We start from the raw sequence: 14916 nt of genomic DNA, 5'->3' as shown, positions 1-14916 counted from the left end.
GTTCTGGAGCCAGGGCTAAAATCTGATTCCCTTAAGTCTTCATTCCAAGGTGTTTCTACTGCTACCTGTGCATCTTACCATTAGTGGCTATTATGCAAATTAACTGCCCTGTGTTCATTTTTTATTAGTCTTTTCCTTCTTGAGAGTTCATATATCATAATAATAATGTAAGACTTTATTCTAGCTGATTTCTAATGTTAATACAAATTATTTAACAAACAGGTTGTTATTGCTACATTGTCAGGCATTTATGTAATCTCAAATTATATAAAATATTTCTCTGTACTAGTTTTCTATTATAGCATGGCAAATTACCACAAACTACCTGGCTTAAAGCAATGCCCACTGTTAAACACATTGTTCTGTGGCCAGAGGTCTGGCAGGTTTTGCTGTCAGCCAGGTATCAATGGCTGAGCTGTCCTCTGGAAGCCCCAGAGAAGCACCTGCTCCCAGGCTCATTCAGTTTGTCCCAGGATTCAAGATACAGGTAGTTGTAGGACTGAGGTACTTGTTTTCTTGCTGGCTGTTAGTTGGGAGTCATTCTCCGCTACTAGAGGCCCGTCTCTGGTGGCAGGTGGCCCCCCTCCATCTTCACAGCCAGCAATGGCCCACCAAATACTTCTATGCTTTGAGTCTCTCTGACTTCCCCTTCTGCTGGAAGTAGGAAGTAGAGAAAATTCTACTTTTAAAGAGCTAAGCAGGAGATTAGAATCCAAGCTGAAGGAGCAGTAAGAGACCTTAGTTTTGTCTGGTCCCAGGAATTCAGCTAGATAGCTATTAAATCATTCTGAACACCTGAGAACTCAACTGGATATCTAAGAAAAGAATAGCTGCAACTCTCCAAACAGAAAAGTGACCACTTTATGCAAGTTAGGAGGTGCAGAGAAGTGAATCTGAGGGATATATGGGAAGATAAACTATGGGTGGTGGAAGGGGAGTGATATAGCAGCGGAGCACAAAATCCAAAGTTTTAGAAATCTGCTCCGGTGATGGAAGTCCCTGCCTGAAAGGTGCTCAGGTGGTAACGGGTAACGTGGGGCAGAATCCTGGGTGGGACAGTGTGGACTCAAGATCCTTAGGGTCACAGGAAGGGCAGGGGTGCCTGAATGTGGCAGAGTTCCCAGGCATCAGAGCAGGGAAGCCAGCTGTAATCAGGGAGCCCAAGAGTGGGCTTTCAGCTCAGGATTGTCATAAACTGTGAACCTGGGCACAGTAGGTGACTCCTTTCCATGCAGGCCCAACAATTGGCAGAACCAGGGAGATCTTCCTTCCTCCCCCAGGAAGCACACTACAGGAGTCTGCAGGGTTTGGGGTCATGTCAAAACAGGGTCACGTAAAACAGATAGAAATGCTCAGTCACAGGGTGCGTGAGCGCAGTGTGGACAGAGAACAGGGAGACAGGAGTGATTGACTGCTTTTTCCTGAGGGTACACTGTGGAGTGGAGCCCTGAGCTTTCAGCTCCCAGGTAGAGATTGGAAGGCTGTCATCTACACTCTGGTCTTCTAAAGCTCCATGGAAAGCCTTCTGGAAACAGAAGGCACAAAGAGCAATCTAGACAAGATTACTTAGCTTGGCCCCCTGGCAAGGATAGTGCAATTCCACCTGAGGCAAAGACAGGAGAATCAATGCAACAGGCCCCTCCTCCAGAAGATTAGCAACAAAGATCCAGCCAAGACCAAGGTTATCAGTCATTAAGAGCTGCAAAACTACAGTGCAAGGGGAAGATAGCATATAGAATTCATGGCTTTTTTCCCCCATGATTCTTTAGTCTTTAAATTTTAATTTTTTTCTCCTTCTTTTTTCAACCAAATTCTTACTTTATCAACTCTTTTTTTAATTTTCCTTTTTAAGGTTACATTATATCTTTTCATTGAGTTTTATATATATTATATATATATATATATATATATATTTTTTTTTTTTTTTTTATTTCTTTACAATTTTGGGATGCACTTTCTTCTAACAGACCAAATTATACCCGGAATCTGGTATATGGCTCTGTTCTCTTCATTTGTCTGATCATATTTGCATTTTTTTCTTTTTCTTTTTCATCTTTTTCTATTCTTTGTTTTCTTTTTACTGTTTTATTAAAAATATTTATAAAGTTTCATCTTTACACTTAATTATATCCTTTCAAGGTATGTAATTTTATTTTTTATATACATGGTTTTATTTCTTTACAATTCTGAGATGTACTTTCTTCTAACAAACTGACCAAAACAAACAAACAAACAAAAAAAACAAAAACAAAAACAAAACCAAAAGCAAACTGACCAAAATACACTCAGGATATAGTGTATTGCTTTGTTCTGTTCTGCTTACATTCATTTTTATCTTTTGTTTTTTATTTGTCTTTTAATTTTCATTTTTACAGTTATATTCTATCCTTTCATTGTATTTAATTTTTTCTGTACATGTATAAGTTTTGCTTTTGTTACAATTTTGGGATCTAGTTTTCTAACAATGAGACCAAAATACACACAGGATCCAGAGTATTGTTCTATTCTGTTCACCTGTCTGATTATAATTTCTCTTTTTAAGTTTTTTTTCAGTTTTGAGTCTCTTCTGATTTGTTTTATGTATATTTCACTGGGGTGATTGTTGCCATTTTTGTGTTTTGTTCTCTTGTTCACCTTTTCTTCCCTGAACAGAATTAAGCAAGATGGAAAAATCACCACAAAAAAGATAACAAGAGACAATACTGACTGTATGGGACCTAATCAGTATGCACATAAATAAAATATTGGAACTAGAGTTCAGAATAACCATTATAAAGATACTAGCTGTGCTTGAAAAAAGCATAGAAAACACTATAGGTTCCCTTCTTTGAGAAATAAAAGAGCTAAAATCTAATCAAGTTGAAATAAAAAAGGCTATTAATGAGATGCAATAAAAAATGGAGGCTCTTACTGCTAGGATAGGCAGAAAAGGGAATTAGTGATATAGAAGACAAAAAATGAAAATGATGGAGAATGAAGAAGCTGAGAAAAAGAGAGATAAACAACTACTGGATCATAAGGGAGGAGTTTAGTGATACTATAAAGCAAAACAATATTAGAATAATTGGTATCCCAGAAGAAAAGAAAAGAGAGGGGGGCAGAAGGTATATTGGAGCAATTTAGAGTGGAGCTTCCCTAATCTGGAGAAGGAAACAGGCATCCAAGTCGAGGAGGCACAGAGAACCTCCTCAAAATCAATAAAAATGGGTCAACAACTGACATATAATAATGAAACTTGCAAATATCAGAGACAAAGAGAAAATCCTAAAAGCAGCTCAGGACAAGAAGTCCATTAATCTACAAAGGTAGAAATATTAGACTGGCAGCCACAGAGACTTGGCAGGCCAGAAAGGACTGGCATGATGTATTCAAGGTGCATAATGAGAAAAATATGCAACCAAGAATACTTTATCCAGCTGGGATGTCATTCAAAATAGAAGGAAAGACGGAGCTTCTAGGACAAATGGAAACTAGAATTTGCGATCACCAAACCAGCCTTACAAGAAATATTATTGAATGGGATCCTGTAAGCAAAGAGAGATCCCCAAAATAACATAGACTGGAAAGGAACAGAGACAATATACAGAAACAAAGACTTTACAGGTAATACAGTGGCACTAAAGTCACATTTTCAGTAGTTGATCTGATTGTAAAGGGGCTAACTGCTACATTCAAAAGACATAGGATATCAGATCTGATTTAAAAAAAAAAGCAAGACCTATCAATATGCTCTTTGCAAGAGACTCATTGTAGACCCAAAGACCTCCAGATTTAAACTGACAGAATGGAAACCATTTATGTGCAACTGGACATCAAAAGAAAGCTGGCATGGCAATCCTTATATCAGATAAATTTGATTTAAAACCAAACATAGTACTAAGAGATGAGAAAGGACACTATATCATAATCAAAAGGTCTATCCAACAAGAAGATCTAACAATTGTAAATATTTATGCCCCTAACATGAGAGTGGCTAAGTATATAAGCCAATTAATAACAAAATTAAAGAAATACATCAATAATAATAATAATACAATAATAGTAGAAGACTTTAACAGCCCACTCACTGCAATGGACAGATGATAAACAGAAGATTGACAAGTAAACAAAGGTTTTGAATGACACTGGACCAGATTGACTTCACAGATCTTTTCAGAACATTCCATCCTAAAGCAATGGAATACACATTCTTCTTGAGTGCACGTGGAACATTCCCCAGAATAGATCGCATGCTGGGTCACAAATCAGGTCTCAACCAGTACCAAAAGATTTGGATCATTCCCTACATATTTTCAGCCTGCAGTGCTTCAAAACTGGAATTCAATTACAAGAGGAAATTTGGAAAGAACTCAAATACATGGAGGTCAAAGAGCATCCTACTAAAGAATGAATGGGTCAACCAGGAAATTAAAGAAAAATTTTTTAAAATTCATGGAAACAAATGAAAATGAAACACAACTGTTCAAAACTTTTGGGATGCAGCAAAGGTGGTCCTAAATGGGAAGTATATAGCAATACAAGACTTCCTCAGGAAATAAGAAAAGTCTCAAATACACAATCTAACCTTACACCTCAGGAACTGGAGAAAGAACAACAAATAAAGCCTCAACCCAGCAGGAGAAGAGAAATAATAAAGATTAGAGAAGAAATCAATGAAATAGGGGCCAAAAGAAGAGAACAGATCAATGAAACTAAGAGCTGGATCTTTGAAAGAATTAATAAGATCAATAAATCCCTGGCCAAACTTACCAACAGAAAACAGAATGGTCCCAAATAAATAAAATCATGAATGAAAGAGGAAAGATCACAAATAACACTGAAGAAATATAATTATAAGAACATATTATGAGCAACTATATGACAACAAATTAAGTAATCTGGAAGAAATGGATGCATTCCTGGAGACATATAAACAACCAAAACTAAAACAGGAAGAAATAGAAGTCCTGAACAGACCCATAACCAGCAAGGATATTGAAGCAGGAGTCAAAAATCTTCGAACAAACAAGAGTCGAAGGCTCTCCAGGGGAATTCTACCAAATATTTAAAGAAGAATTGATACCCATTCTTCTGAAGCTGTTTCAAAAAATAGAAATGGAATGAAAACTTCCAAAATCTTTCTATGAGGCCAGCATTACCTTGATCCTAAAACCAAACAAAGACACCACCAAAAGGTGAATTACAGACCAATATTACTAATGAGCATGGATGCAAAAATCTCACCAAAATACTAGCCAATAGGATCCAACAGTACATTAAAAGGATTATTCACCGTGATCAAGTGGAATTTATTCCTGGGCTGCAGGAGTGGTTCAACAGCCTCAAATTAATCAAGATGTTATGCTACATTAATAAAAGAAAGGACAAGAACCATATGATCCTCTCAGTAGTTGCAGAAAAAGCATTCAACAAAATACAGCATCCATTCTTGATTAAAATTCTTCACAGTGTAGGGATAGAGGGAACATACCTTAATATCATAAAAGCCATATAAGAAAAGCCACAGTGAATATTATTCTCAATGGGGAGAAACTAAGAGCTTTTCCCCTAAGGTCAGGGACATGGCAAGGATGTCCGCTGTCACCAATACTGTTCAACATAGTACTGGAAGTCCTAGCCTCAGCAATCAAACAACAAAAAGAAATAAAATGCATCCAAATTGGCAAAGAAGCCAAACTCTGACTCTGCAGATGGCAGGATATGCTATATGGAAAACACAAAAACCTCCACTGCAAAATGGCTAGGACTCATACAGGAATCCAGCAAAATAGGATATCAAATCAATGCACAGAAATTAATTGCATTTGTATAAACTAACAATGAGACTGAAGAAAGAGAAATTAAGGAGTTGATCCCATTACAATTGCACTAAAACCTGTAAGATACCTAGGAATAAACCTAACCAAAGAGGCAAAGGATCTATACTCAGAAAACTATAGAACACTCATGAAAGAAATTGAGGAAGACACAAAGAAATGGAAAAATGTTCCTTGCTCATGGATTGAAAGAACAAATAATTGTTAAAATATCTATGCTACTAGAGCAATCTATCCATTCAATATGCAACCTCTATCAAAATTCCATCAACATATTTCACAGAGTTGGAACAAATAATCCTAAAATATATGGAACTAGAAAAGACCCCAAATAACGAGGAATGTTGAAAAAGAAAACCAAAGCTGGGGGCATCACAATGCCTAACTTCAAGCTGTATTACAAAGCTGTAATCATCAGGAGAGTACAGTACTGTCACAAAAACAAACAAGTAGATCAATGGAACAGAATAGAGAACCCAGAAATGGACCCTCAACCCTACGGTCAACTAATCTTTGACAAAGCAGGGAAGACTATCCACTGGGAAAAAGACAGTCTTTTCAATAAATAGTATTGGGAAAGTTGGACAGCCTCATGTGGAAGAATGTAACTTGACCATTTCTTCACACCATGCACAAAAATAGACTCAAAATGGATGAAATACCTAAATGCAAGACAGGAATCCATGAAAATCCAAGACAGCACAAACAGCAACCTTCGTAACCTCGGCCTCAACCTCTTAGACACATTGCCAAAGGCAAGGGAAACAAAGGCAAGAATGAACTATTCGAACTACTCCAAAGGTAGAGTAGGTTGAACAGCACAACTCTATATTCCTAAAATTCGTTGGTATGATGAATGAAAGTCAACAAGACTTAACAACAGATAATCAATTTATTAAAAAGGTTGATTAAAAAAATAATAAAATTAAAAAATTAAAAAAAAAAAGGGTTGATTGAAGCATCTGTGATGGTGACTACAACCTCAACTCCAGGCTCAATACTGATGGAGGTACTCTGCTTAACAATCTCAGAAGGACTGTGCAAATCAATGAGTCGCTTGTGGATCATCCGAAAATAATCCCAAATCTCAGAACCTTCACCACAAGGAGTCTTTCTCGTAATGATTCTCAGAGGCTTGGTAGGCATCTGCACTGGTCCTTTCACTTTGAGATTCTTTTCCTTCGCAACTCTGATCAAGTCAGCACATACCTTTTCCGAAGATTTTATGTTGCGGCTGTTAGAGTAATGCTAATTCTGTGAATCGCCACCTCCGGTTCCATGGGTGTCTTCCCGGTGTCTTTAATGCCATGGCTTCAGTACGGCTTCCTGACCGAGGCTCCTTAGCGAGAGCGGACAGCAGTGAGTCCGGAGCAGGAGCAGGGAGTCCTAGGCTCCGGCTCTGGCTGCCACCAGGCCTTCCTCAAAGAGCCATAAGAGACTCTTAATCACAGGAAACAAACTGAGGGTCCCTGGAGGGGAGGGGTGGGTGGATTGGAGTAACTGGGTGATGGGCATTAGGGAGGGCACCTGAGGTAATGAGCACTCGGGGTTATATAAGATTGATGAATTTCTGACCTATACCTCTGAAATCAATAATACATTATTAATTGAATTTAAATTTATAAAAGTGCTCATGTGATTCCATCAGGCCTGCCCAGACAATCTCACTTTGATTAATTCTGAGTAAACTGATTAATAACTTTAACTCCATCTGAAAAATTCCTTTTTCATTTGTAAGATGATACAATCATAAGCATGATATATCATCATATTCCAAGTCTCATCCCTGGAGAATAGATCCAGGGACATTTTTTTTTTTAAGATTTTCTTTATTTACCCATGAGACACACACACACAGAGGCATAGACGCAGGCTCCATGCAGGAAGCCCGATATGGGACTCAACCCCAGGACCCTGGGATCACGCCCTGAGCCAAGGGAAGATTCTCAACCACTGAGCCACCCAGGTGTCCCAGTGGGGTGACATCTTATAATTCTGTCCGTCATGCCCTCCCAAGTCTGTATTTCTGCTGTACTATATCATTCATCAGGTATATATTCAAATATATGTACACATATGTATATGGTCTTAAAATATTATATTAGCACATCATATGTTTCTCAATAAGATTTTATATGAATATATAATAGGAAGTTAATAAACTACTTTTAAATGCTCAATGGTTTTAGGATACCAACTGATGTTATTGTTCCATTTATCTTATACAGAATGCATGCTTGTATGTTGCAATAAAGCAATCTAAAAATGTATAGATTAGTAGCAACTTTATGATGTGTGGAAATCTGTAATATATACTCATACATGGAAACAGAAAATTTGAGAGCAATGTTTATAAAATCCATTTGAATACAGATATACTTGATATATGTTCCTACTAAATTTTTTAAAGGAGAAATTAGTGAGATAGAAAAATATTTTTTATTCATTTTACAATATATTAGCAATGTCATGAAAACTATGCTCATGAATCAACTATTACTAAACTCTAAAGGGTAAACTATATTACTATTTAGCAATCTAATTTTCATTTCTTTAGAAGTTTGCAGAAATATGTTGTCCTGACAAAATACACAAAAGTAATTTATTTAGTTGTTAGGAGAAACTATTATTGTTTCTCTAAATGACTGAGTTGTAAGAAAGTTCCAGCTGCAAATATGCAAATGCCATGGTTACCCCATGAATTGGACTTCTGTAATATCTGGAATTCCAAGAAAATAACAACAGGCAAGACATTAGGGGTAAATGTTTGCAATATGTTGCCTAAAAACACTCTGGGAATAAACTATAGTGTTTTTGTATAGCAAATGGGGAAAATCTTTTATTTTACATCTGGCATATTGAGTTTAACCATTTCCAGGATTAAAGGCATTTTTGAACCCTTCAAAATATAGAAAATTTCTTAAGTTTATCTCAAAAATATTGGCTATCAGCCGTGTGTCTTCAGCTGTTACTTTCAATTCAATGACACATTTCATCCAGATTTTTCTTTGTAGCATCATTATGTTCAAAAAGTACATTTTCAGTTTTCCATTAAAAATACAAACAGGTTTCCATGGCAAAATTTCTGAAATCTGATCTCTATTATAGATCAAATGCTTCAGATTGTGCTTCCAACCCTAAAAATATTTCCCGAAATATACAAGAAATACTAGAACTTTCACCTGTATAAAAGAATGTTGGAACCCAGGAGATTTACTCATTTTTAAATAAAGAGCCACTAACATTGTTTTGAGCACTCATTAAGGACTAGGCTATACTAGTTCAATCCTCATCGTAATTATACAGGGTAAGGCATCATTATTTCCCACCCTGTGCAAGCTAAGATGGTACTGTTGGATCTGTACCAAAAGGGATTCAAAATTGAATCTTCATGAGTCCAGAACACCAAATTTTAACCACTGTTACCTACTGCCACTCTTTATGAATCATCAGTTCCTACTGGGAGCGCCCTCTTCTTGATTTCAGAGTTACTCTCCTCCAGAGCCCTACTCTTCCCCATAAGAGGCACAGGCACTGTCCTTAAACGGGGGTCCCTCCTACCAGGATGTGTATTCTCAGGAACTCTAATCTGAGAACTCACTTCTGAATGAGTTTTCAGCTGAAAGGGGAACTAAAATGTGAACAGTTGGCTGATAGTTGGAGACTACTGTACCTTTATCTTTAAAAGCAGATAAGGTTTACCAAAGGAATATAGTAGTGATTTTAGAGTGCCTGGTTCTTAGAATATGGTTGCATCCTGATTCTGCAGGATCCATTAATCCATCAGGCAGGTTTTTTTTTTTTTAATTTTTTTTTTTATTTATTTATGATAGTCACACAGAAAGAGAGAGAGAGAGGCAGAGACATAGGTAGAGGGAGAAGCAGGCTCCATGCCGGGAGCCCGACGTGGAACTCGATCCTGGGTCTCCAGGATCGCGCCCTGGTCCAAAGGCAGGCGCTAAACCGCTGCGCCACCCAGGGATCCCAATCAGGCAGGTTTTTATTCAATTTCTCATTTACTGTTTGGTTTATTGAAGTCCACGAAAATGGACTTTGTCCCGAATGCCAATACCTGCTGACTTTCAGATTGTACAGCCTCACCTTTCTGACTTTGCTTTGTTTGTGTTCCCTATTTTTGGCCGATTCTCTGCTTTGGTAATCACTGGTGTCTTTGCCCTTTAGCTTTAGTCCTGCTGCTGCCATATGGAGAGCCTGGTGATTGGCAGCTTTTGTAGACAGAGGCAGCACCTGGGGGCTCAGAAGACCATTTTCATCACATAGTAACTCAATGGGGAGCTGGAACTTGGCAGCCAAGAAGGAGGCAGTGAATTTCAAAATGGTGGGATTATTTTTCAAAAGATCTTTCACAACCATTTGGAAATCTTTGTATTTGAAAAGGGCTGGGATAGAAGACTCTTCACTGTGTGTATATGTATGTGTGGAATGTGTGTTTACCACTAGAGTCAGAAGGAAAGAAGACGCTTTTCAAACCCTCTTGGCTTTATTTTCCCTTTCCATTGTTAACAGTAGAACTACATCTAACAGGCATTTCTTAAAACCATGTGTCATTTATGTTCTTAAGTAAGCACGCTTGTTTCATTATAAACTAAATGCATATTTACTACAAGAGATCTTGTAAAATGCAGAATATTCAAACATAAAGAATCAAACCTAAACCAAAATCCCAAAACTCGAGAACATTGTCTTGCTAACATTTGCTATATTTCCATTTAGTACTGACTGATCGGGAAATTATTATCTTTTAAAACATATATTTTCTTAAGTTTCCCAGCCACTACATGGCACATGTGAACACTGGATGAAAGTCTAGTATTCTTTGTGTGTTGCTGCTTCCAATGACATCAAGAGAACCAAGAAACTTGTGGTACTCAATAGAAAAGCATCATACTTAAAGAATGTGATTCTAATTTTAAAATTAATTAAAAGAGATTGATAGAGCATTTATATGCTTTATTTGCACTATCTTTTGGGTATCTCATATTAACCTTTTGCAGATTAAAATGTCCAAATATACAGTAACATATGCCATCATTTAGTGTCATCTGATTTCAAAAATTGGGTCAAATAAAATTATATGGCTTTTAAATTTCAAACGCATTTATTTAATATAAAGAGGTTGAAGAAAATTGGGATAGCCTTTAGTCAAACTGTCTGTGTTTAGACACCTCAATAATAGCCTCCCCCAGACTTAACCCATGACCAATCCCGACTCAGCATCTCCATATCCCTCTAGCCATATTTTCTTTCTTGCTAAGTGATGATGCCATTGTTCTGGTAATCCAGATCTGAAATTTGGGAGTAACCTTTGATATTCATTTATGTTCCTATATTCGATTGCTTATTAACTATAATTAATTTTACCTCTAATCTTCCAGACCATTCTTCTTTCTATCCATAGCTTTAATTTAGATTTTTGGGAAGTCTTATTTGGATCATGGAGATAATTACTGTATCAGGCAGCATCTGACAAGAAATAATGGCACACAAAAATTGGGCATTCTGAAGACAATTCAATTCAGGGACTATTACAAAGGTTTGGGCAGGTGTAAGAAAATACACAGAAAAATACATCTCATTCCTAGCCTTATCCCATGACTTTGTCCCCCTGAAGGGGTAATGGGAGAGAGCAAATATTAGACATAGATTTGGACATACAAAGAGTCGTGTGGAGAGAGGCACTTAATGGGAACTGTGGTCCTTAGATGGAGGCTAGCAGTGCTCTGCAAATCTTAGGAAGGAAGCTGGAGAGTAGATACCTCGATTTTACTATCCTGTTTCCCTTCAGTATCTTACTGCTGCTCCCCATTGACTGAAGTCAGAGGACAAAGAAACCAGTTCCTATTGATCAGCACAGGGCCAGGTGGAAAAAGGCTAGAAGTGGGTCCCAGGGACAGAGAGAAAATATCCAGCCTCCTCTCACTGCCTTCCTCTATCTAGCTCCAATCTAAGCAAACAAGATAAAAGAACATAATATCAACAACATTGTTTTCATCCTGTTGTCAGACTGACACTTGTAAATGACATTATTCCTTTGGCTAAAGGGTTCCAGTGAGTCTCCAGTGCTTTCATCATAAGGAAGCTTGTAGCTGGGCTTGAGAGGTTCTTCATAAAGTGCCTTTGTTTGCTCCAATCTTCATCCATCTTCTACTAGCTTCCTCTAATCTGCACACCTCCAGTGCCCTCTGGCAGTGACAGACATCCACAACAGTGTACTGTTCCCTGTAACACCTTCCTGACCCTCTTTGGCTTCTTTTACTTCTTGAGAGAATTCCCACCTGTCCTCCAAAACTCTATGCTCCCTCCTCCGGTAAACTTTCCTTGGCTTTATCTCTCCCCAAAATTGGTGTGGGTGTCTGACCCATACCATGGCTTTTTTCACATAAAAGTTTATAAGAAATTTGTAATTTCTTATTTGTCTGATTCCCTTGTTAGATTTTTGGGACTGTTGAAGGCAGAAGCTTTGTCTTATAATTGTGAAAACAGTCAGGTACATGAATGCTTGTTTAAAGCTATTTCAGTATTTATTATAAAGTATTTAAGGCTTCTTCAAAGGTGTAATAATGAACACTCTGTAACCATCATCCCAGTTAAGAAATTAACCAACAATAAACCTTATTGCATTCTCTTTTTTCACTACCAAAGGAACTAATATACTAAAATTACCATTTTTCATTTCCTTATATGTATTTATATCTCAAAGAGGGGTGGCATATATCCCCAGGTAATACATCATTTTTAAATGCTTAAACATTTTATTAAGTGCTATCACACTGTAGCTAATAATAAAGATGATGATGAGGCATCAACTACTAACCCCAAAACTTCAGATGACATTAAGAATTCTAAGATGACCTTTAATGATGTGCACAATGACCTTTCATGTGCATAGTGGAGGGGGGAGCCCTATGTATCACTCTTGTGATTATTTATATTATGTGGCAAAAGTAAAAGGATCTTTTTTTACATTTAATTAAAGCCCTAAACAATTGACTTTTAGTTAATCAAAAGAGAAACTATTCTGAGTGGACCTGATATAATCTGGTGAACCTTTTCAAGGCAGCTCTATCTAAGCAGTAGATGTGCTCTCATACTACCAAGAAGAAGAAAAATAGTCACTGTGAACCTTCTGTGGAGAGGGTGGCATCCAGTCGTGAGGGCATTGGTCCTCCCACTGCAAGGAACTGAGTTCTGCTAACAATTTGAATGAGTTTGGAGGAGGACCTTAAGGTCCAGATGAAAACTCAACCAGCTGACCCCTTGATTTCAGCCTGCTGAAATGTTAGCAGGGGATCCAACAAAACTGTGACTAAATTCCTAACTCATGGAAACTGAGATAATAAATGGGTGCTGGTTTTAGTAACTGAATTTGTTATAAAGAAATAGAAAACTTGAACAGACCTTTCTTCTAATTAGTTTAGAGACACTTAAAATAGTTTGTATATTAAATGCTTTTTAGGAATATTTTGTAAAAAAGAAAAGGAAAGGTCTGTCTTTTTTTTTTTTTAATTTGCATTTATTTATGATAGTCACAAAGAGAGCAAGAGAGAGAGGCAGAGACACAGGCAGAGGGAGAAGCAGGCTCCATGCACCGGGAGCCCGATGTGGGATTCGATCCTGGGTCTCCAGGATCATGCCCTGGGCCAAAGGCAGGCGCCAAACCGCTGCGCCACCCAGGGATCCCAAGGTCTGTCTTTTAATGATTGGTAGTCCTGGATGCTGAATAATATTAGAATTAAAACTGCAAGCATTTAATAAATATAGTTATTTATTATTTATTTTTAAGTTTTAATTTAAATTCCAATTACTTAACATACATTATAATTTTAGTTTCAGATATGCAATACTGTGATGCAGCACTTGCATATAACACCTGGTGCTCATCACAAGTGCACTCCTTAATCCCCATCCCCTATTTTACCCATCCCCCAACCCACCTCTTCTCCTATAACCATCAGTTTGTTCTCTATAGTTAAGAGTCTGTTTCTTGGTTTGCCTCCCTCTCTCTTTTTTAAAAAATGGACAAGGGATCCCTGGGTGGCGCAGCAGTTTAGTGCCTGCCTTTGGCCCAGGGCGCGATCCTGGAGACCCGGGATCGAATCCCACATCGGGCTCCCGGTGCATGGAGCCTGCTTCTCCCTCTGCCTGTGTCTCTGCCTCTCTCTCTCTCTCTCTCTGTGTGACTATCATAAATTTTTTTAAAAATTAAAAAATAAAAATAAATAAATAAAAAATGGGCAAAAGACATGAATAGATATTTTTCCAAAGAAGATATACTGATGGTCAACATACATGAAAAGATGCTCAATTTCACTCATCATCAGGATAATGCAAATCAAAACCATGGTGAGATATCACCTCACACCTGTCAGAATGGCTGAAATCAACAACACAAGAAACAACAGGTGCTGGTGAGGATTCAAGAGAAAGGGGAACACTCTTACACTGTTGGTAGAAATGCAAAGTGATGTAGCCACTGTGGAAAACAGCATGGAGGATCCTCAAAAAGTGAAAAATAGAACTAGCCTACAACCCAGGAAGTGTACTACTAGATATTTACCCAAAGAATACAAAAATACTAATTCAAAAGGATGCTTGCACTTTTATAACAGCACTATCAACAGTACCCAACTATGGGAATAGCCCAAGTGTCCATTGACTGATGAATGGATAAAGAAGATATGGTGTATATATGTATACAAAGACACACACACACACACACACACACACACACACACATATTGGAAGATTACTCAACCATAAAAAAAAATGAAATCTTGACATTTGCAATTACATGGATGAAATTAAAGACTATAATGCTAAGTGAATCAGAGAAAGACAAATACTGTATGATTCTACTCCTATTTGGAATTTAAGAAACAAAACAAACCAACAAAGGGTTTTTTGATTAGTGATTCAGTTTCTTTGCTGGTAATCAGTCTGTTCAAGTTTTCTGTTTCTTCCTGTTTCAGTGTTAGTAGTTTATGTTTCTAGGAATTTATCCATTTCTTCCAGGTTGTCCAATTTACTGGCATACAGGTTTTCATAATATTCTCTTATAACTGTTGTATTTCTGTAGTGT

General features: G+C 37.4%; 1 protein-coding gene and 1 pseudogene across 8 annotated transcripts in view; one reads left to right on the top strand and one right to left on the bottom strand.

The window, feature by feature from the left end:
* Nucleotides 1-14916, top strand: part of PXDNL (peroxidasin like) — a 432031-nt gene that overhangs the window by 178026 nt on the left and 239089 nt on the right. The gene's annotated exons all lie outside the window — the stretch shown is intronic.
* On the bottom strand, nt 6750-10190 carry LOC119866693 (annotated as a pseudogene).

This window comes from Canis lupus, chromosome 29 (genome assembly GCF_011100685.1).
Source record: "Canis lupus familiaris isolate Mischka breed German Shepherd chromosome 29, alternate assembly UU_Cfam_GSD_1.0, whole genome shotgun sequence".
NCBI classification, from domain to species: Eukaryota; Metazoa; Chordata; class Mammalia; order Carnivora; family Canidae; genus Canis; species Canis lupus.
Note: the sequence above shows the minus strand (reverse complement) of the source record. Positions and strands in the feature narration are given on the sequence as shown.